The 23,886-nt window shown below is 47.0% G+C and overlaps 1 pseudogene; it reads right to left on the reverse strand.

Annotated features, from left to right (window-relative positions):
* Positions 1–1,245: 1,245 nt before the first annotated feature.
* LOC135886223 (olfactory receptor 6F1-like) lies at positions 1,246–1,845 on the reverse strand (annotated as a pseudogene).
* Positions 1,846–23,886: the final 22,041 nt, after the last annotated feature.

Genomic DNA, 23,886 nt, shown 5'->3' on the forward strand with positions numbered 1-23,886 from the left:
CAGAGGACAGGACTAGAAGACCACCTGAGGTCCATTTCAGTCCTACAAATCTATGCTTCTATGATAACAATTTTCATCTGATTGTAAAGCGGAATGAGGACTAAGATTCTGAATTCAGTTTTGACATCAAAATTTTGCTAGCTATTCTCACATATCTTCAGTCCAAAGTGGCAGAATCCTTGTGAAATCAATATTTCCAATACTTTGGAATGCCTGTGTAAAAGAAAGAAAGAAAGAAACCTACAATAATACTCACCCGGGTTTCTACCCAGTCGGGAACTAGAACTGGAACTTTATTCTGAATCTTTTTCAAAATCCATTGGGGTCTTGATTTAAGGTTTCTGGGGGTGTATCATTATCTGTACCTTGGAAGGATTAAATTTTTATCAGTAAATGTCGGTAAATGCCATTTTCACCATACAGACCACAAACCGCCCTCCAAAAATGTATTCATCAATAATAATAATGAAAATGTACAGATAAGCAAAGTGAGAAAAATGCTGCTTCATGACTTATTACAGTTTGATTTAGGAATATTTACTATGTATATTTTGACATGTGATCTTCACAATTTGTGTTTTAATGATTATAAAGTTCTAACTTTTTGAAAAATCAATTGACATTAAATAATTATTCTCTGATCCACCTTGTTGTCTGACACTCCACAAGAATTTCCTGCAACTGTAAAAATATAAATAGACATTTAAAAAAAAGGCTTAAAAATAAACTTTATCAGTCAAAATTATTTTAAAAAAATAATCAAATTCTGCCTAGCCTATTGATATTATCTATATCTCTATCGTCTATATATGCCATGTTTTAACAGAAATAAATAATTGGCATGTGTAATTTGCTTAATTGTAAATTAAATACAAAGTAACAGGATCATAATGTATAAAAGCCAGATTTTGAAAGATATTTAAGAGCCTAGTGGGGTTTTAAAAAGCATTTAGGCCCTTAGAACTCAGATATCAATGGATTTTAGGTGCCTAGATGCTTCTGAAAATCCCATTAGGCACCTAAAAATGTTTAAAAATCTGGCCGTAAATGTTCAATGATGTGTGACACTAAGGACCAAATTGTTAAAGATATTTAGTCATCTACCTCACATTGATTTCCATCGGAGTTAGCCATCTCATTACCTTTAGAATTCTGGCCCTAAGTGATTTTTTTCAATACAGTCTAAACTTTGGTGTATCTTCCATGTCCAGACACATTTTTCTTTCACCACATTTTCTGTGACAGTCAATGAGCTCCAGGACATTTTGAGAAAAACATCAGTTCCATCAATACATGTCTCAGGGTTTCTTTCACCTCTGTGTTCCTCAGTGTGTAGATGAAAGGGTTCAACAGGGGTGTGACAAAAGTATTCAAGATAGTGACTATATTGGTCAATTCCAATGAGTTATTCATGGAAGGGTTGATGTACAAAAAAGATGGATCCGTACCAGATAATCACAACTGTGAGATGGGAAGAGAAGGTTGAAAAGGCCCTTCTCCAGCCTTTATCTGATGGGATTCTCAGTATAGTGGGGATGATATAAATGTAGGATACCTAGATTATGACACAGGTGCCCAGGATAATGATGAATGAGATGAAGGCCACCAGATTAGTAAGGTAGGTATTTGTGCAGGAAAGAGCTATCCACGGTGCTATGTCACAAAAAAGTGATTAATGACACTAGGGTCATAGAAGGACAACCTGGTGATCAGAAATGCTGGGACAGAAATAGCCAGGAAACCACACAGCCAAGAGCCCACAGCCAGCTGAGCAGACAAGGTGCTGTTCATGATGGAACTATAGTGCAATGGATAGCATATAGCCAAATAGTGGTCATAGGCCATGACAGCCAAGAGAAAATACTCTGTGCATCCTAGGGAGAAAACAAAATACCTCTGTAGAATACAGCTGATGAAGGAGATGGATTTGTTTTGGGACACAAGGTTGGCAAGTGTCTTTAGGATGCAAGCTGTGGTGTACCATACCTCCAGGAAGGAGATTGAAGATAAAGAAGTACATTGGGGTGTGGAGGTGACGGATGGTCATCATTAGGACTATTATTGACACATTTCCTGTGACCGTCAGGATGTACATGAAAAGGAAGAGCACGAAGAGAGAGATATTCAAATATTGGGTCCCAGGGAATCCCAGGAGAATTAATTCCTTCAGAATGGTGTAATTGCCCTTTTCCAGTGGGGTCAGCTGTTTTACCTGCCAAAACAAATGAAGCCATGAAATTAAAATGATTAAACACCACCACGGCTTTGTAGGATGCAGATTATTCTTAATGCACAGAAAAGGCAGATAATTAAAAGACGCAGGAAATAATGGTTTAAGGCTGAAAATATGATATTGCTATTACATTTCTGAAGCCTTCCTGCTGACAAGGTGAATTTTAAGCTTGTCAAAAATTTTCCCGTGAAAACTTTTTTCTTCAATTGAAAGTGGCTTTTTGACAAAAAAAGAAACTTTCATGATAAAAATTTAACAGTTTATATCAATGAAACATTTCCCCCATGGTCAGCATCCAAAGCCCGACATTTATTTCATTTTAATTTATAGCTTTGTTGTTTGAAATTGAAAAATGTCAGATAAGTTGTTTTGGTTTTGTCTTTATGACACAACCCTGACAAATTCAACAGAAAAAAAATTCTGTAAATTATTCAGGATTCAGGAGCAAAATCATATAAAAGGGGATCTATGGGCATCAGGCATTTAACTGAGAGCCAGTTAAAAGTCAACAAAAACATCTATTTTGAAAATCCCTGCTACATAGGGTGAGTTTTTCAAAAGTTCTCAATATGGTATAATTCTACTTCTGAGGAAGTCAAAAATCCTCCCAAGAATTGTCGTCATTGAATCAGTGGGAGTACAGTTAGGTCACTACTGAACACATGAGATTTGTACCAGTCAATTTCCTTCTGACAACACAGTGGGACATTTAATTCTTTTTGTGCAGAAAGTCTCTGGTTCTAAGCCTGCTGAAGTCCCAAGCTGGAGTGGGATGTTATACAAAGTTGCAGTTCAGACGACAGTTACCCAATTTTTTTTAGCATAGATAACTATTTACATACATAAACCAGTATTCATTTTTGGTGGTTGCAAATAATGAGCCAGTTGCAATCTCCTTTGACAAACTGATCCTGAGGTGTGCATGACCATGCAATAAGCCAATTACAGCAGAGATCAGAACAGTGCAAAACAGGAAGCAACTTTCCTTTAAAAAAAAAAATCACAAGAATGCATCCCTTCTCTATCAGAATTTAAAATTCCAATGAGGAATTTCATCAAAACTCTGAGTTTCAAACATTTGTGTCCAGCTGTGCCAGACACCTGCAATTCTTTTTCTCGTTTAGTCAGTAGACCACACTTCTCACCCAGAACCATGAATAGAAACGGGGAGCCCTGATTCTCAGACCCTGCTTTGCTCCACCCAGTATCCTAACTCCCCTCAAAGCATGGGAGAGTACCCAAGAGTACTGACTCCTATTCCTTTGCTCTAAAAGCTATTTAGACATCCCTAAAAGAGCTAGGTAGAGAATCCAGATACCCTCACTTCTTGACACCTGTGCTAAATAACAGACCACAGTCCCCACAAATATGGCAAAACTAGGATATCCCCAGTTTCTAAAACACCTTCAGAAAAAATGATCAGGTTCCCAGTTCTGACCAACAGTTTCTTTCACAGATGGATTAATCTTGAGGTCTCAAATTTAGGACATTCAGAATTAGAAGCCACTTTTGGGAAAGTTGCCCCTAAACTGGAATATATCAATGGCTTTTTCAGTGAACGTTCTGTAGTTTTGTTTGATTGTTTGTTTTTGGCATTCTGATTTTTCATTAAAGTTACGATATCAGATAAATTTATAACCTAAATTTAGCCCCCCCCCCCCAATTTGGAATGGGATTTGCAAAGGATCCTAAGGGAGATAGGCACCCAACTCCATTACATTCCCTAACTCCCTTAGATGCCTTTGAAAATCCCAGCTTTAAATATTTTTATCAAAATCTAATCAATACAGACAATCAATTAATTATATTTTCTCCCTCTTCAATAGAAACCATTCATTTTGGTATGAATGATATCCTATGAATAACATCTAATGCCCTGATTCTGCACAGTTAATACATATATAAACATGCACATATATATAATAAAAATGCATAAATTTACTCAGATGAGTGATTCCGTTGAAGTGAATGGTTTCACTCACATGAGTGAAGTGAGGCACAACATACACATAAGTGCTTGTAAAGTCAGGCTTTACTGCAGTTTGGCATGATTGTCACAAAATGGGTCTGATAAGAAACCAGAAGAGGAACTGATTAGTGAATTTTCCTTGTCCCAACTGAGTGAAAAATGCAAAGTACATAAATGGCACAAATGGTGAAATCTTAGCTAGAGTGTTGATTTTCTTGTTGCCGTTGTTTTGTGCTCAGTAAATTAAAAGAATCTGAAGTGTGATAGTAATTAGAGCTGGTTAAAAAAAAATCATATTTTTCACCAAAATTGCAATTAAAAGATACTAACTCTACAACAGGTCACAAATTAAAATGTGGTCACTTTATTTTTGGTGTGTTTCATTGCTATTTTCAAATTTCAATGAACATTCTAAAAATATCTAGCATTTCTGGTAATAAATTAATTATGGGTGGGCCTTTTTAAAGTATATGGCACATACAGTTGATGTTCCACTGTGTAATTCTGTACAAAGAATGTTGGCTGGGGTTTTCAAAGGAAAGTAAGGGATAAGAACCAAGAACCCTGAAAGTAAAGGCTTTATTTCCCCCACTCCTGATGCTGTGAGTCAACCATACACCAAGGAGTTATCTACACTCCTTCGTGTAGACATGCGCTAAAGTACTTTCCATCCCGTTATCAGTTAACTCACAGTAATTTGTTTCTTGCCAGTTTTGAACCTGCCTAAGATTCTGTCTAGGAAGATGTTCAAAACCTTGTAAAATATACTCACATCAGAGTGACTTTGTGGAACCCACATCCTGAGCTGGGACACCATTTTGACGTCAGATGCCGGAAAAGCTCATCCTTTACCTTGGGTAGAAAATAAGTAAAATTTTAAATATTTTTTTTTAAATGTAACTCACTGCAACTCATCATTGGGCAAATCTAATCATTGGGCAAATCTTCAGCTGACGTAAATTATCAATGGACAGGGCTTATGAGGGAGGGAAGTGGGAACAATTGTATTGATGCCCTGAGCTCATGGGCCCCAAAAACATCTGTACCTGGGGTGAAATGGCAGGGGAAAACATGATTTACCAGGGCTCCAAATTTCTCTTAACAGAACTGTCAATGGAGCTATTTATTTATACCAATCAAGGATCTGTCTCTCTCTAGTCAGTCTCCACTGATGGAAAGAGCTGAACCTTGCACAATTTCCATGACAGTTAAACACCTGATAGACAAAATCTACTTGCCTGCCCTTTATCATGATGAAAATGATGAAAACAGCTGTGATAGTCTACTTGTCTCCATAAAAAGGGCTCATTACAGCTGAATGGTTGAGTTGATCTTTTCAAGACTTCCCTCCACTTTTATCCCATAATGTCCTTTTCTTGTATCAACTAGACATTATTGACTTGAAGGGAACTGTATGCCTTGCACACCAAAATTATGTTAAAATATTGTATTCCTTTAAAAAAGATACCTCTTGTTTGTAGGGTAGTGAACTGTAAGCACTGAGATTGCACCAAGTTGGACACCAATAAGAAGATTAGATAGATGCACTCTTATAACATAATTAAAATATTTTTATAACCTCAGATGAAGTTAGATGGCGGTTTCAGATATCAATGGAAAATGCAAGGTCTTTGAGAGAGAAGAGTTGTTTTATGTGTTTGTAAACTCCCTTGTGATTAGTTCTCCACAGAATGTTTACATCTTTTCTTAGGTCATGTAAAAAAGGCACACATGAGGTACTTTCTGAAGAACAGTTTATGATCCCATGGGTGGCTGAGCATTTTGTTCGGCTCACCTCTGCTACTATGCATTACATTTGTTCTTGTTCACATTTGCTTGTACTAATAGAAGAATCTTCCTAAGGTCAGGCTGTTCCCATAACTGCTTCTGCATGTGGCTTCTTACAGCTTTTCTTTTTTGAAGGACTAGCATTTGGAGAGGACTACCATACACTCATGACTGAGACAGTCAGGTTTATTAAATCACATCTTTATTTGAACCAAAAAGCAAGGCCTTGCACTTTACAATTACTATAAAAACAATGAATGACAGATATACAGAAAAATATATTGTCCAATTACCTTCTTCTGGGGTATACTCATGATATATTTTTCCTACAGGGTTCTTATTATTCCCCTATACTCTATCATATTTATACCTTGTGACAAAATTCCTCCTCTACCTTGGTGGGTCCTGCGCTTATTGGCGGATTTGCTTGCCTCAGAGATTCATGGCAGCACTCAGTTTGGCCACTTTCGTGGCTCAAATCTGCTGTTTTACTCAGATAACCTCATCACCGGCCAGCATGGGGAAAAGGAAGGAGAACAATCCCCACAGTCTCTGCTGATCCACCATGTGGGTCGGGGAACAGCCCAGAGACCTTCCCCTCTGGTGGAACCCACAGTCCAGGTCAACTCCTCCTGTGTCTGATCAGGAGTTGGGAGGTTTGGGGGGAACCTGGGCCTACCCTCTACTCCAGGTTCCAGCCCAGGGCCCTGTGGACTGGAGCTGTCTAGAGTGCCTCCTGGAACAGCTGCGCAACAGCTACAACTCCCTGGCTACCTCCCCATGGCCTCCTCCCAACACCTTCTTTATCCTCACCACAGGACCTTTCTCCTGGTGTCTGATAATGCTTGTACTCCTCAGTCCTCCAGCAGTACACCTTCTCACTCTCAGCTCCTAGTGCCTCTTGCTCCCAGCTCGTCGCATGCACACCACAAACTGAAGTGAGGTCCTTTTTAAACTCAGGTGCCCTGATTAGTCAGCCTGTCCTAATTGATTCTAGCAGTTTCTTCTTAATTGGCTCCTGCGAGAGGGTGCGCCTCGCCCGCCCCTCACTCCAGGCCCTCCGGATCTTTCCATCGGCCCCCTGCCCCGTGAGTCTTCCTGGCCTTCCCCCCGCCCTCCCCCCCCCATACCTTCAGCCGGCTGCATGACATGCATTTTCAAACCGCGCCAAGGGACCATCTGTACGCGCTCGTGCTGCACACGCTTCATTACCCCACCCTCGTGTCCCACCCAGACACCAAGTGGCGGGAACTTCTACCAGCAGTGGAGGGTGGGGAACCCCGGTGGGCCAGTTTCTATTCCACCTTAGTCTCGCGGCCCGCTGGGGATATCAGCTGGCGGCTCCTGCATGGAGCTGTGAGCACGGGCGTGTACTTGGCGTGGTTTACCGCTGTCCGTGAAGCCTGTCCCTTTTGTGGTGTGAGGGAGACCCTGGCGCACGCGTACCTTCAGTGCGCCAGGATGCAGCCTCTTTTCCGGCTCCTCCAGAACCTGGCTGCACTTTTCCCCGTACTTATTTCTTTAAGCACACCCAATCCGAGGCCTCACGAAGTCGCGGGACCACCACCTCAACCTCCTTCTAGCCATGGCCAAGGTGGCCATTCATAACACCAGGGAGAGGAGGTTGGCGGGGGGGGGGAGCTGTGACTGTGAGGCCATTTTTCGTTCTTTCATCCGTTCACGTATCCGGGCAGAGTTCCTCTGGGCAGCGTCCGCCGGCTCTCTCGATGTTTTCGAGGAGCAGTGGGCGCTGTCCGGGGTTCTCTGCTCGGTGTCCCCTTCTGGTTTCTTAGCTTTGGCCCTGTGACCCACACACCTGTTCCTGTTGTTGCCTTTGTTGTCCCCCGAACTCAGTTGAGTTCTGGGTTTAGTAGCCCCTCCCTAGGCTGGAGGAGGGGGTTTCAGCAGTGGACTCTTTTGAGGCTGTTCTGCTGGCCGGTTGCCCCACCAGCTGCTGTTGCTGCTGTGGGGAGGACCCTGCTGGTGTGACCCTCAGAGGGGAGTGTGAGGCCCCACTTTTTCCATCATTTTTGGGGCCTCCACTGGCTGGGTTACTGCTGCCCTTGCTGCTGCTGCTGGGGAGCTGTTACTGCTGCTGGAGCTGAGGAAGGAGTAGAGGAGGCCTTGTTTTGTGGAGGGGGTTTGTAACGTCCTTGCTTCTGTGGTGGTAGGTGCCTTTGCTGTGGGGAGCTGGGGGAGTGGCCTGGAGCCTTCCCCCTAGTCCACCCACTCCCCTACTGCCACCACCACTGCCCGCTCCATCTTTCCACCTGCCTTCTGGCTCTGTTCTCTGCTTCCCGGCCCAGCAGTTTGCTCTGCCCTCTAACTATCCAGAAAACATAGCGACAGCAAACTGGCATTTGTATTTCAGACGCCCGTGGGTGCTCGTTTCCTTTCCCCTCCCTTGGCTTTGTCCTCCCTCCCCTGCTGCATTTGGCCGGTGGGCCCCCTTTTCCTCTGCCTCGTCCACTGCCCTGTTCTTGCAGCTGCTTGTCCCCTTTCCCTTTGCTGCCTGCCCCGCCCATCCCCCTTCTACCGCCCTGTTTGCTCTGGTTTGCCCTGTTTTGTTTTTTGGTCCTTGATTGGTTTGTTTGCCCCCCCTTGTCCCATGGTGCAGGAGTGGTTTCTAGCCCCATCTCCCTTTCTTTTGGTTTGGTTGTTTTTGAACCCACCAGGTCTTTGTTCCATGCCTGAGGCACACCTGATTTAGTCCTCCCCTGCATTCCGCCCCCTTGCTTCTTGCCCTCCTTCCAGGTCAGCCCTTATTGCCTGCATGCCCACGTTCCGTTGCTGGCATTTGAGATCCCCCCCTCTTTTTTTTCTCATTGACTCCTTCACTGATGCACACTCCCCCATGATGTCTTAGTTTTCCTTTCTTTTCCTTAGTGCAGCCGGGTGAGCCGGTTTCTTTTCCATCTTGCGCTGGTGTTGTGTTCCTTGTCTTCTTTTGTCCCTTTCTGTGGGCCCCCCTCCACCCTGCTTTCAGCCTAGTGGGTGGGGTGTGGTAGCCGTTCTCCCCCCCTCCTCTTCCTTTCCCTCCCCTCTCACTCCTCCCTCCCCTTTCCTTCCATTTCCCTGCCCTAGTGGCTGTTCCCTTCCCTCCCTTTCTGTGGTGGGTGATTCAGGGGGTGGGACTTCCCTGGATGCCCCTGCAGTTCCCTTTCAGTCCCCCTCCCCACACCCTCCCTTGCGATGGCCGCCTCAACTGCCACTGCCGGGCTGCCTGCCATCGCTGCCATTGAGGCACCGGCAGGCATGGATAGGGGCTCCTGAGACTCTGCTGCTGCTGTCACGACCTCAGCCACCTCCGCTTCTGAGATCGCTCCCTTGGCCGGTGGGAAGGGCCAGGGGACGAAGAAGGGCAAGGGCCCTGCCTGGAATGTGAAACCCCCCGTGACAGTGGTTCCTTCTCCCGCTGAGGCCCTGTCAATGGCCTCAGCCCCCCCTTCTCCCTTGTCCATTGTTCCCTCCACCAGCTCTGGGGGTGCCGCTCCCTCGGCCCCCAGGGCATATGCCCAGGTGGCTGCGACCCCTCCGCTCGCCGCCTTGCCGTCTGCTCCAGCCACCTCCCGGAATACCATTCCCGGAGTCTGGGGCCACTTTCCCACCCTCACCAGGGAGCACGGGGTGCGTTGCCTCCCGATGCCTGCCTCGCCCCACGTAGAAACCTATGTGTGGGCGTTGGCGCGGGTGGTGGGGCCCACGACCATGGTGGCGGACTGTAAGATGTTTGGGAAGGTGGTGTTCTTCCTGGTGTCGGAGGCCGCTGCCCAGGAGGTGGTGGAGAGGGGCTTGGCGGTGGGGGGCATTCACGTCCCCCTCGAGCCTTTGGAGGACCTGGATGTACTGGTGGTTTTCTCCTCTGTTCCTCCCTTCCTCACCAATGCCGCCCTTTTGCCGTTCCTCTCCACCCTGGGGAGGCCCCTGTTCATCCTCAGCCCCTTTTGTTGGGCTGTAAGGACCCCACCTTCCGCCACGTGTTGTCATTCCACCGGCAGGTGCAGGTTCAAGTTCTGCCGGCGGCACATGATGGGGAGGCTCTGGAGGGGTCCTTTCTGGTGCTCCATCGAGGGGCCCAATACCGGGTTTATTATTCTTCGGGGCTGGCCCGGTGCTTTCTCTGCTGGGCGACGGGGCACGTCTGGAGGGACTGTCCCCTGGCCCGGCTTGGAGGAGCATCTGGGACCCCCGATACCCGGAAGGGCGTCAGCTCCATCGTCGCCGGTGGCCCTGATCGCCCGGTCCCTGGGGTCACCCCTCCTCCATCCGTGACTGTTGTCAACTCCGCTCGGGGGAGGCCCCCCCGATGTGCCCAGATGAGTGTGCGGGCCCCGCCGCTGAGGTGGGTAGTAGACCGGGGCCCGCGGAGGAGAGGGTGGCAGGGCCGGTAGCAGTACTCAAGCGGGACTTGCCTCAGAAGGAGTTTGTCCCTTACCCTGTTGTCCTGCCCTTGTCTTCCCTTCCCCCCCCCCCCATTATTGCCCTCGCTCCCAGGCCCTGACCCAGCTGGCCAGCCCCCCTCTTCGGGGAGCTGGGAGCTTGTGCGGGGGAGACGCCGCAAGCGGGGAGCACGGGCCCAGCACCCCCCCCGTTGGTGAGGGGGAGGGGACCCCCTGTAAAACTATGAAGGGGGTTGCTGGTGCTGGGCCTTCCGTTGACTCCCCTGCTGACGTTCATCGTTTGGAGTCGGCCGAGGTCACTGCAGCCGTGGAGGCGGGTAGTACCACCTCTCCTATGGAGTCCCTCCCTGAGGGGGTTACGGACGGTGCCCCCACTACCCCGTTGCCATCTGTGCCCCCTGTAGGCGCCGCAATGGTTACTACCCCGGCTGCTGTCGAGGGGGAACCTGTAGAGGCGGGTGGGGACTTTGCTTCGATTTTTATTGAGATCGAGGCCCTGGGCTTGACCCCAACCACTGAGGGAGTGGATGCCCCCCTGTTAGAGGGCCTCGGTAAGGGCGATTGCTATCTGGCACCCTCCCTCCCCTCCGCCTCAGGTGGTTGCCCCCGTTTTGACCTCTGCATCGCCCTGGGCCCTGACCATCTGCCTGGCCTTGAACGGTAATCTGGCTGACGCCGCTGTGCTCATTGCGGCGATGGCCGCAGCCGAGCGGCCAGGCTCTGAGCCCACGGGTGCCCTACCCCATAAGACGGGGCTGCAGTTCTCGCCTCCCCCCAGTGCTGTAATCACGGGTGCTTCGTTTAGTGGTGCACCTGAGCCTAGCACTGTGGATGTGCCCCACTCCCTTGCTGCCCCTTTAACTACCGTGTCGGGTCATGAGGCACCGTGCCCCGGTTGCTCTGCCACTCGGGCCCTAGATTTTGTCCCCACTCCCTGCCCCAACCCTGCTTCCATCCTAGATTTGTGTCCTGTCCCTGACCCTGTTCCAGCCCTTGTTTCTGTCCTTAACCTCTTTTCCCTCCCCCCTCCTGTTGCTACCGTCCCCGGGGTTGCCTCATTTTATTTTTATGGAGGCCCCTGGGAGGCGGTTTTTGTTTTTCCCTCTTCTGGCCCATCAGGGGCTGCAGTTCTCCCTCCGCCATTGTTCCAAGGGCCGAGTGTTGTGTCGGGTGGCGCGGTGCCGGAGGGATGGGTGCCGTGGCGGGGCTCTGATCCCTGCATGCCCGTCTCACTGGGCCACGAGGCTGGCAGGGGGGTCCAATCGGGGGATGCCCCGGGGTCCGTGACCCCGGTCCCTGCCACGCAGAGAAGCGAGATGCGCTCTTTCTTGGAGGACACTTGTGGCTCCACGAATAGAGTGCATCTCGCTCTTCAGCGCTGGGGCAATTTCCATCTTGTTCTCCAGACCGTGAGGGCCATTATGGGGGAGGGCAAAGGGACCGGGAAGCGGGATGCTGTGGCTTACCAGCGGGCCCGAGTCTTCTGTGATGCCCTGCTGGCTTTCGGGGTTGGTCACGGTTTGCTGCGGGGTCCAATGGGTGCCGCTAGTGACCCAGACCACGTGGATCATCCCCAGTCCTCCTTATGTCGCCGTCCATCTTTGCCACTTTGAACACCCGCGGCTATAGGTCGGGTCTCCGCAGGTGCCAGGTGCTCTCCTTCCTTCAGGAGGGGGGGTACTCAGTTATTTTCCTGCAGGAGACTCACACGGACCCAGCCGCCGAAGCGAGCTGGCGGCTGGAGTGCGGGCACAGGGTTTACTTTAGCCACCTTTCAGCCCGTCAGGGCGGGGTGGCGACCCTGTTCTCCCCGCACCTACAGCCCGAGGTGCTGGGGATTACCGAGGTCATGCCGGGTCGCCTGCTGCACCTCCGGGTTCGGATGGAGGGACTAACGTTGCATCTTGTCACTGTCTATGCCCCAGCATCCGGCCCGGTGAAAGCGTGCTTCTTTCAGCAGGCATCCGCCTTCCTCAGTACTTTGGATCCTCGCGAGTGCCTGGTCCTGGGCGGAGACTTCAACTGCACCCTCGAGGAGTGGGACTGCATGGGGATCGAGCCGAGCCTGGCCGCTGCAGATGTCCTCAGGGAGATCGTAGTCCATCACTCCCTGGTGGACGTCTGGCGCGACCACCACCCGGACGATGACACTACGTTCACTTTTGTCCGGGTGGAGGAACAACGGTCGAGCCACTCACCGTTGGATCGCATCTATTTCTCTCGCTGTCATCTTTCGCAGGTCCACTCCTCCAGTGTTCGGCCGGCCCCATTGGGATTTCAATAACAGCCTACTGGAGGATGTGGGATTTGTGGCAGCCTTCCAGGAGTTTTGGCTGGCCTGGCAGGAACAGAGGCGCGCCTTTCCCTCAGCGCAGTGATGGTGGGATGTGGGGAAGGTGTGCGCCCGGCTCTTCTGACGTAGCCACACCCGGGGCGCCAACCGGCAGAGGGATGTGGTGATAGAGCAGCTGGAGCGGGAGTTATTGGAGCTGGAGAAGCGTCTGGCCGCCAGCCCCGGAGATCCACCCCTCTGTGGAGCGTACTGGGAGACGTGGGAGGAGCTCCGGGCCCTTGACAATCTTCGGGCCCAGGGTGCCTTCGTACAATCCCGCATCCATCTCCTGCGGGAGATGGATCACGGCTCCCGCTTCTTCTACACCCTGGAGAAGAAGAGGGTGGTGAAAAAGCATGTCCTCTGCCTCTTGGCAGAGGACAGCGCCCCTCTCACAGATCCGGTGGACCTGTGCGAGAGGGCCAGGGCCTTCTATGACTCCCAACGGTCAGCATGGGCGACCGGGACCGGCTGGAGCTGCCTCTCACTCTAGACGAATTCTTGGAAGTCCTCCGTCTCATGCCCACCAATAAACCTCCGGGCATGGACGGGCTGACCGTGGACTTCTACCGCGTGTTCTGGGACGTCCTCGGCCCGGATCTTGCCACTGTCTGGGCCGAGTCCTTCGTGCAGGTGAGCGGTGCTCACCTTATTGCCGAAGAAGGGGGACCGCCGCGATCTTCGGAATTGGCGTCCTGTCTCGCTCCTCAGCACGGACTATAAGATCGTGGTGAATGCCATCTCGCTGCTGCTATGGTCCGTGCTGGTGGACGTGGTCCATCCAGACCAGATCTACACCGTCCCGGGCCATACCATCTTTGACAATCTTTATCTGGTCCAGCATCTCTTGGAGCTTGGGTGTAGGGATGGTCTGTCGTTCGCCCTTCTGTCCCTGGATCAGGAGAAGGTGTTCGACCGGATGGACTACGGGTATCTCCTGGGCACTCTGCAGGCATTCAGCTTCAGACCCCGGTTTGTGGGGTTTCTCCAGGTGCTGTACGGCTCTGCAGAATGTTTGGTCAGGCTCAACTGGACCCTGACCTCACCTGTCAGCTTCGGGCGAGGGGTGGGTCAAGGCTGCCCGCTATTGGGTCAGCTGTACACTCTGGCCATTGAGCCTTCCTTCGTCTCCTTCACAAGAGGTTGACGGGGTTGGTGCTCCGTGAGCCGGAGATGCGGCTGGTCCTGGCAGCGTACGCCGATGACGTGCTCCTTGTGGTCCAGGACCCGGACGACCTGATGCGGGTGGAGGCTTGTCAAGCTGTTTATTCAGCGGTCTCTTCCACCCGGGTCAACTGGGTCAAGAGCTCTGGCCTGGTGGTCCAGGCCGGGTGGCAGGCGAGCCCCCTCACACCCGCACTTCAAGCCATCCCTTGGAGTGCGGGTCCGCTGCTCTATCTTGGCATTTATCTTTCTGCCACACATCCGTCTCTGATGGAGAACTGGCACAGTTTAGAGGGCAGGGTGACTGGGCGGTTGTGGAGCTGGACAGAACTGCTCCAGTGCCTCTCCCTCCGGGGGAGAGCACTGGTGCTCAACCAACTGGTCCTGTCCATGCTCTGGCACTGACTCAACACCCTGTGCCTGCCCCCGGGGTTCCTGGCCAATCTCCAGAGGTTGGTTCTGGGGTTTTTTTGGCCGGGACTGCACTGGGTCTCTGCGAGGGTTCTCCATCTCCCCCTGGAGAAGGGCGGACAGGGCCTGATGTGCACGCGCACGCAGGTCCATGTCTTCCGCCTCCAGGCTCTGCAGAGACTCCTTTATAGTGCAAGTGGCTTGGCGTGGAGCATATTGGCACACACCTTCCTCCTCCACCTGCGAGGGCTCCGATACGACCGGCCGCTCTTTTTTCTCCATCCGAGAGGTCTTCCGCGAGACCTCTCCGAGCTGCCGGTCTTCTTCCAGGACCTCCTCCGGACCTGGAGGCTGGTTTCAGCAACCAGGTCCTTTGTGGCCACCGAGGGGGTAGATCTCCTCGTGGAGCCCCTGTTACACAATCCCCATCTTTGTGTGCAGGTGGTGGAGTCCTCCTTGGTGTGCCGGAGGTTGGTCCTGGTGGGAGTCACCAAGATCAGCGACCTCCTGGACTATGACCTGGGGGGCTGGGTGGATCCCCAGCACTCGCTCAGCGCATGGGGCTCTCCACCTTTACGACCCCCAGGCGCATACTCCAGGAGGTGAAGGCAGCCCTGCCTCCCGCAGCTTGGTTTTTCCTTGATCAGGTCCTGCGAGAGGGTGCACCCCACCCGCCCCTCACTCCAGGCCCTCCGGATCTTTCCATCGGCCCCCTGCCCCATGAGCCTTCCCACCCCCTGCCCCGTACCTCCAGCTGGCTGCATGTTATACAGCTGGTTCATTTCCAAACCACGCCGAGGGACCATCTGTACGCGCTCATGCTGCACACGCTTCATTACCCCTCCCTCATGTCCCGCCCAGACACCAAGTGGCGGGACCTTCTACCAGCAGTGAAGAGTGGGGAACCCTGGTGGGCCAGTTTCTATTCCACCTTAGTCCCGCGGCCCGCCAGGGATATCAGCTAGCGGCTCCTGCATGGAGCTGTGAGCACGGGCGTGTACTTGGCGCGGTTTACCACTGTCCGTGAAGCCTGTCCCTTCTGTGGTGTGAGGGAGACCCTGGCGCATGCGTACCTTCAGTGCACCAGGCTGCAGCCCCTCTTCTGGCTCCTCCAGAACCTCTTATTGAGGTTCTGGTTGCACTTTTCCCCGTACTTATTTCTTTACGCACACCCGATCCGAGGCCTCACGAAGTCGCCGGACCAACTCGTCAACCTCCTTCTAGCCATGGCCAAGGTGGCCATTCGTAAAACCAGGGAGAGGAGGTTGGCAGACGGGGGGGCCTGCGACTGTGGGGCCGTTTTTCGTTCATTCATCCATTCACGTATCCAGGCAGAGTTCCTCTGGGCAGCGTCCGCCGGCTCTCTTGATGTTTTCGAGGAGCAGTGGGCACTGTCCGGGGTTCTCTGCTCGGTGTCCCCTTCCGGTTCCTTGGTTTTGGCCCTTTGACCCCCACGCCTGTTCCTGTTGTTGCCTTTGTTGTCCCCCAAACTCAGTTGGGTTCTGGGTTTAGTAGCCCTCCATAGGCTGGAGGAGGGGCTTTCAGCAGTGGGCGAGCTGGTGCTCGCCCATGTCCCAGTACTCAAAAGGAACACTCTCCTGTAGCCATCTGGCCTGACCCTGTCACAACCTTTACACATTATTTGACCATCCAATCAACATTAAGCATTGTGTCTTACATATCCCAAGGAATACGCATAGGCAGGCTTCAGTTTACATAACTTTTTTTGTCCATGCTAATTTCATGTCATCATGTCCCTTTTCCAATTGTTTTATTTACTTTGATCCTACCACTCAATATAGGGACTTTTCTGTTTTTTCCCAATACAGGGACTTTTTGTCACTACATTTTATGTATTTTATTGTACTGATTAACCTCCTTTTATCTATCTCCTTCAACACAGTATACAACATCATCTTTGTCTTACACAGCAGCTATAAGCATTATTTAAAGAAGTCTCTACATAAGGACGCATTTTGCAAGCAACACTCATGTCAAGCAAAGCCTAGGCTAAAGCCAATTAGTTTAGCTTAAATATTACCCGAGCCTGTCCAAATTTATCTACCATAATAGACCCACGTATATGAGTCTTCCAACACCAGGTATTGATCAAGTCACAGACTCGTTCCTTAGTCTCCAACAACAGGGCACAAATTGGTGACAAATGCAATGTTGATATTTCTCCACCAGAATGTGGGCTAAGACTTACTAATTCATATCACAGAGGTCATCAACTCTCTATATCAACGTAGATCTCTATCAACTTTTGTCTTTGGACCTGTGGCCCATGCTGACATGAGGAATTGAATTCACCCAGTACACTACTGAAGACCTTCTTAAGTTTTACTTTGAGGGTTAGGTGTAATGTAAGTCCTTCTCCATGCAGGTTGATTTTCACCCTAACGAGTACAGAATCTGGCAACTGGCTCTGGACTGGAACAAGTGACAACTTCTGTATTCTATCCACAAACACAATTGCTCTCATCTTGGCAGCTGATGTACATTTAAGAGCTCAGACCTACCATTAAAATGGGGTGTCCATGTTGCCAAGCCTAGTAATTTTATCATGAGTCTTACACGGAGTTGAGGGGCTATCGAGTCACATATCCTGATTCTCCTCTCGCATGTCTTACACTATTATGGGGAGTAGCTTCTGATTCAGGGTCTAGTCCTACCTCAGTTAAATCCATTGGAAAATTGGACAGGTATTTTCTAATGTGCCTAAAAGAATTTAGGTGCCAAATCACATTAATTTAAATTGGATTTGGGTGCCTAACTCCCTTAATCTCCTTTGAAAATGCCAGCCTATATCTCTGTAAGGGGAAGGAAGATCAGGTGCATAATTTCAGCAATTATGTTATCCCTTACTTAAATTTTATTTAGTCCTGAACCTAGGAAATTATCATTGTATTTACCGTGATTATGCCTGATATTGCTTGGTAACTTTCACACCCATGTGGATGACAAATGCTCTGACCAGCTCAGGATTTCTTGAGCACAATGACAACCTAATGGAACTGGATAGCTAAGTATTAGGGCTGAGATCCATAGAGTTACTAAAGAGGTGAATAGGTGCCTAGCCAGGTTTTCAAAAGCACGTCAGTGTCTAACTTCTATTGAAGTCCATAGGATTCAAAATGTACTACATTAAAACACACTAGGGAACATCTAGTGCACACCAGCAGGGTCTACCTGGACCAATTAGTGTGCAACATGCTACTAAGCTTTAGAATTCACACCTCCATGATGTGCATTGCAGTGCCAGGTAGAAAAGCCCTGAGAAGACTTAGGGCAAAATTTTCTAAAGCACCTAGGTGACTTAGGAGCTTACATCTCATTGGCTCTTTAGTCAATTAGCTGCATTTGAAAATTTAACCATAAATCCTATTTTCAAAAGTGACCGAGGGCCAGATTTGTCAAGGTATTTAGACTCCTAATGGGATTTTCAAAAGCACCTAGGCACCTAATACTCATTGATTTCAATGGATGTTGGGCAACTAGGAAGTTTGAAAATTCCACTAGGTGCCTAAATGCTTTAAAAAATCTGGCCCTTGGTCTTGTCTATACAGAGAAGACACAGCAGTTTAACTCAAATATGTTTAGTTAATCCGATGCAACTCTTGTACCTTTGTTTGTGGACCCTTAGGTATAAAACTGGTTATATTCATTCAGTTTGCACCTGAAAATTGATATAAGTGAGGTTGAAAACAGTATAATAATGCCCACACACAAGTTGCACTCTTTTAACTAAACTGGTATAAAAACACACCTTTCATTATGTCAGTATAACTTTTTTGTGTAGATTACAGGTAAATTTTTTACAAGCACCAAAGAGTTTTAGGATTTTCAAAGGGAATTAGGTGTCTAGTGGGATTTTCAAAGGCCTAGGCACCTAAATCTCATAGAATTAAATGGGAGTTATGTGCTTAACCTGCATACATACTTCTGAAATTCCCACTAGGTACCTATCTGCCTATCTTTAGGCATCTGAATGCCTTTAAATATCTGGCCTCTGGTGCTTTATACTACTGTATCTTACACCACTTATTAGGCTGCCTAAATGTGGATGTAGTTGCCTAACTTTGGGCAGCCACTTAGGGACAGATTTTTAAAGCATCTAATGGGATTTTCAAAAGTACATAGGCACCTAACACCCACAGAAATGAATGGGTTTTAGATTCCTAGATGCTTTTGAAAATTCCAATAGGCATCTCAATACCTTTAAAAATACGGCCTTTTGTCTTTTACAAATGGAGAAACTGAGGAACAATGAACTTAAACAATTACACAGTGGTCCATCAGCAAGTCAATGGAGACACAGAACCAGGGTCTCCTAACTCCCACTGCTCTTCTTTAACTAAGGACATCATCCTTACTAAGTCAGGCGGTTGGCACTAGAAGAAGACAGTGAAATTCTGTTGAGACCAAATCCCAAGGGCACTTCTGAGGAATATAAATTAGGCTTATTCGTAAGACCTGTTGAGTTGCCATACATAAACAGAGCAGGTAAGGGGAAAGGCGGCAGGGTGATGATGAACTGGTAATGGAATGAGACTCTAATGAATATTGATATCTGCAATAAGTAGGAGGATGTTGAAATGTTTGATTTATAACTGGAGGAAAAATATGGCACCCTCACTTTCAATGCATTTTTTCTCAGAATCCAAGAACGCTGCATTCTAAGAAGAGAAGATAATGCATGAAAAGCTAATAATCTAGGTCCACTAGAGAGAGAGAGGGAGAGAACACACCCCAGAAATATACTTTAAACCAAGTGTATTAATAACTATGTTTTCTATATTTGGTGATGTGACCTACTGGGCCATATCTGGTTGGAAGGAAAAGGTTTCCCACAGTGAGTAATTGGTACATCTGTAACATACTCCCATCTCTCTCTCTATCGCTTGCTCTTTCTCTCTCTCTCTCTCTCTCTCCCTTTCTGTCTTTCACTCATATTTTTCAACTCTTGAGTGCATAAGAGAAAATAGCTATATGATAGATCTGTGGAACTCACTGCTGAGTCACATAGTCACCTGAGTCACATAGATAAGAATGTAAAAATGGATTGCCTATTTTCTCTTAGAGGTAGACTGAGGTTTTCGTAGCCACAAATGCCACATGGATGCCCACTCCTCATTCATTATTCATGGGAATGTATTTGTTTAAAAACAGATTTTAAAAGGTATTTAGGCACCTAATACGATATTTAGAAGCATCTAGGCACCCAAAAATCATTGATGGGTGTTAGGCACCTAGCTGCTTTGAAAAATTCCACTCGGCCCCAGAATCCCTGACAGCTTTTGAAATCTCAGTGATAGCTTGGTTTGGTAGATGGGAAATAAGGAGTTGGAGTTTGTCCCAACACTGTCAGTGATATACTGTGTGAAATTTGTATAAACCATCTGTGCCTCAGTTTCCCCTTCTATAAATAAATGAGATAATACTATTCACTCACCTGGGGATTGGTCCTGCTTTGAGCAGGGGGTTGGACTAGATGACCTCCCGAGGTCCCTTCCAACCCTGATATTCTATGATTCTATGATTCTATGATTCTATAAGTGGTTTGAGTTCTACAAATGAAAAAGCACCATGAGTTTCTTCCCAGGCCTACTAGAGTGAACGGAAAGAGTACCATTGACTTCCTCTGTTATTAGATGAAGCCCTCTATAATAATGGTAATTAGGGCATTAGAAGGCAGTAGCTCCTGATCTTGCTTCCGGGCTTTCACCCTGTCTTCCGATGCATCCCTGGCCAAGATCCTTTACCCCTATTTTCTCCTTATATAGCAGAGGATTGATAATGGTTAATATTTACTACAGAGGGGGATTGGGCCCATTTCAAATAGCATTGAAGTCACAGCTACAAAGGGAGTACTTTCCAACCCATTGTAGAATGAAATAGCTCATGAGTGGAAGATGTAAAGAGGTGTAGAAGTATAAAGTATTATTATCTTTGCCAAACTCATCTCAGATTAGAATAAGGAGGATAAACAATATGGGTGGGATTTTCAAAAGAGTCTATGGGAATCTGGCATCGACATTCCACTGAATAACAATGAGATTTGCATTTTTAATTGCTTTCAAATATCCTTTGAAAATCCCATTGCACCACGACAATCAATCATTTATCCTTCAGGGCAAAATTTTATTTCCATCTCAGCTGAGCATGGAATGTGCCTCTGTCCAGCACTGCAAAATCAGGGACATTATTTTTGGTTTATAATTTCTTCTTTTGTGAAATGGGAATAATGATCCTGAACCCACTTGTAAAATGCTTTCAGATCTATTGCACAAAAGCTTGGGATTATAATTAATGAGCATCGTCAATTAAGCACTGTCTGGTACATAAATCTATATGAAATTCTTGTTCCGTTCTCACTTACATGTTAATATGTCATGAATAGGCTTGGCAGAATGTTATGTTTATTATTTCTAATTTTGATGAGTAATATCAATAATATAATATTTAACACATTTCTTTAATTTAAATTTTCATAGTTCCACAAAATTATGGGGTAGGGGAGACTGTCTGAGAAATGACAGTAGAGTCTGAGATTCAAAAAGTGAAATGTCTATAAACCATTGAAACACAAATTGTTAACATTACATGTCAAAATAGAGAAAGTAAATATCCTTCATTCAACAGCTCAGACCAGTTTTTACCATTCATTCACTAGTCCATTTCTAACAAACCTAACTGAAAAGTCTAAATCCCTGGATTTTGACTCTAATATGTTCTCAAAGCATTTTTGTTACTTTGCCCATCTGTGAATTTTAAGTATTATTGATGGAAATAGGTTTTCATCACTTTATGTGTGCATGGTGACATCAACATTTGCCAACATTTATCAGTACCAAGCTAATCCTTCCAAGCCTAGTCATGAGGTTTGTTCCTTGATTGTTAGAATTTGATCCTGGGCAAAATGTAAAATCAGTTTTAATGTTAGATACAAAGGAGGAGATTATCAAAGGATTTTCAGTGGGAGTTGGGCCACACGGCCCTCTTTGCCTTTGAAAATCTTCACCAAAGACAAACATCATGGTCATGTGCGAAGAAGAAGACACAAAAATAACCCCAGTGTTTCAAAGCTAGGTGTTGGGAAGGCTAGCTGAGTTTTGAAATAAGTTGGAGAGTCAGGAAGGATTTAGGAGGAAAGGTTAGGAGTTCAAATTTTGCATTCTTGTGCTGGAATTAGAGATTATGATTCTCTGCCTTGGAATATACCGGTGTAAAATGTTCATCATAGAGCCTATAAGGAACAAAGACAAATCCTGCATGCCACAGAGCACAGCAGAGATTAATGAAGGAGAAAAAAACCAAGGACGGGACTGATCCATTTACCGTAATACTAGAAGAAAGGAAATTTTCAGGGAAACTGGGATATTTTCCCTCCTATTCTTCTTCATGCTAAATTCTGTAGATCTGTTAAAATAGGATTTGCACATCAGTGATTTTCAAAAGAGTCCATGTGTCCATAACCTAATGGAGTTCAATGGGTATTGGGTACCAAACTCTCTAAGACATCGTTGAAAATCCCAGCTAACAGCACGAAGGGCCTTTTGACAAGGAAGAGCATGGGCCAAGATGGAATGAACAATTAGTAGATCAAAAGTGTCATCAACGTTTTAAATGTCAATGGGAAAAAGGATGAAATGATCATGATCCCCTTCCCTTCCCTTGTCCTGTTTCTTGACAAACGCTTGTTGGAAGTAGTAGCTGACTGAGGTTTAGGGAGATAGGGTAGATGGTAATAATTATTCAGGCATTAGGATTCTGACTTGAACATTCAAGGAACATCCAATAATGCATTTTAACTCTTTCACTCCGTGAACATCTCTTGTGACCGACAGAATTCGAGACTTGGGTAGAGATGGAAAACCAATTCAGTGTGTTGGTTTTCACCCTCTGAGTCCTGGATTTCCTTCAGGCTACTATATCCTTACAGAAAGACGTGTCCACTCATTGATGATGAGATTGTTTCTCACCAGGGGGACTGTGTAGATAGCACAGGATTTAACACTTTGCTTTTCCAGATGTTCAGAAAATCTGTGGGAAATGAATTTGGTCACCACGTGGGGTGGGATAACATTTCTAACAGTAGCTAAGAGCCAGATTTTTAAAGGTATTGAGGCACCTAGTGGGATTTTCAAGATCATCTAGGTGCCTAAAACTCACTAAAATCCGCTCCTATCTCAGGAGGATGTTAAACAGAATCTACTAAAATTAGACATTTTTAAATCAGCAGATCCAGATAACAACATGGAATCAACATCACCTCAGCATGACAACCAAGTTCAGGATCTATTCGAGCTGTATCCTCCCTGTACTTTTGTACGTCAGCAAAACATGGACACTATGCCACACAGACTGGGCAAAGTTGGAGGCTTTCCACGCAAAATGCCAATGTTGTATATTGGACATTATTTGTAATGCAGATGTTTATTGTTGCTTCTGTCTACAGACTACCAGGGCCATTGTCTGCAGATGGCGTCTTACACTTTTGTCACAAGAATGTCACAAGATGTTCCGGTGAACACCATTGTTTGGGTGGCTTGTAAGCATTGGGATAAAATTCCACCAATCGAGGGGTGGAGGCAGCCCAGAGGCAGCCCTCCTATTACATGGGTTCATCAAGTCTATTCTGATGTTAGACTCTCGGGCCGTGAAGCCCTTGCAGCTGCACCGGTATGGACCAAATGGTGAACGATCACTACGGCCAACCATTTGGCTAAGCATTGAAGAAGATCCAGATAACTTGCATCCAAGAGTTTTTAAAATGCTGGCTGAGGAGCTCACTGGACATTTACTGTTGATTTGCAATACGCCTTGGAACACCAGGATAGTTCCAGAAGACTGGAAGAAAGCTAATTTTGTGCCAATATTTTAAAAGAGCAAATGGGAGGACCAAGATAGTTATAAGCCTGTCAGCCTGATATTGATCCCAGGCAAGATAACAGAGTGGCTGATAAGGAACTCAATTAATAAAGAAATAAACTAATATAATTAATGTCATTTAACATGGGTTTATGGTAAATAGATCATGTCAAACTAACATGGTATCATTTTTTATGACATTACAATTGTGATTGATAAACATAATAGTGTTGATATAATAGACTGCTCTATGGAATTTGACTTGGTACTACATGACATTTTGATTAAACAACTAGAAGGATACTAACAGTCATGGTGGAATCTCCATCACTGAGAATTTTTATATCAAGATTGGGTGTTTTTCTAAAAGATCTTCTGTAGCAATTATTTTGGAGAAGTTCTATGCCCTGTGTTATGCAGAAGGTGAGACTAGATGATCACAATGGTACCTTCTGGCTTTGGAATCTATAAATCTATGCAAACAATGAGTTTAGGTGTCTTGGTGTTTTTGAAAATCCCACTACATGCCTGAATACCTTTGCAATCTGGCCCTCAGTGACTTGAGAGCCTAAATCCAATTTTCAAAAGAGCTTTCATCTTTTAGAGCTGGATTTTCAAAGGTATTTAGGTGTCTCAAGCTTCAAATAGATGCTTAGTGGGATTTTCAAAAGCAGCTAACCAGATTAGTGTCCTTACCTGCTTATTAAGCATTTTT

The sequence above is a fragment of the Emys orbicularis genome, chromosome 12 (genome assembly GCF_028017835.1).
Source record: "Emys orbicularis isolate rEmyOrb1 chromosome 12, rEmyOrb1.hap1, whole genome shotgun sequence".
Taxonomy (NCBI): domain Eukaryota; kingdom Metazoa; phylum Chordata; order Testudines; family Emydidae; genus Emys; species Emys orbicularis.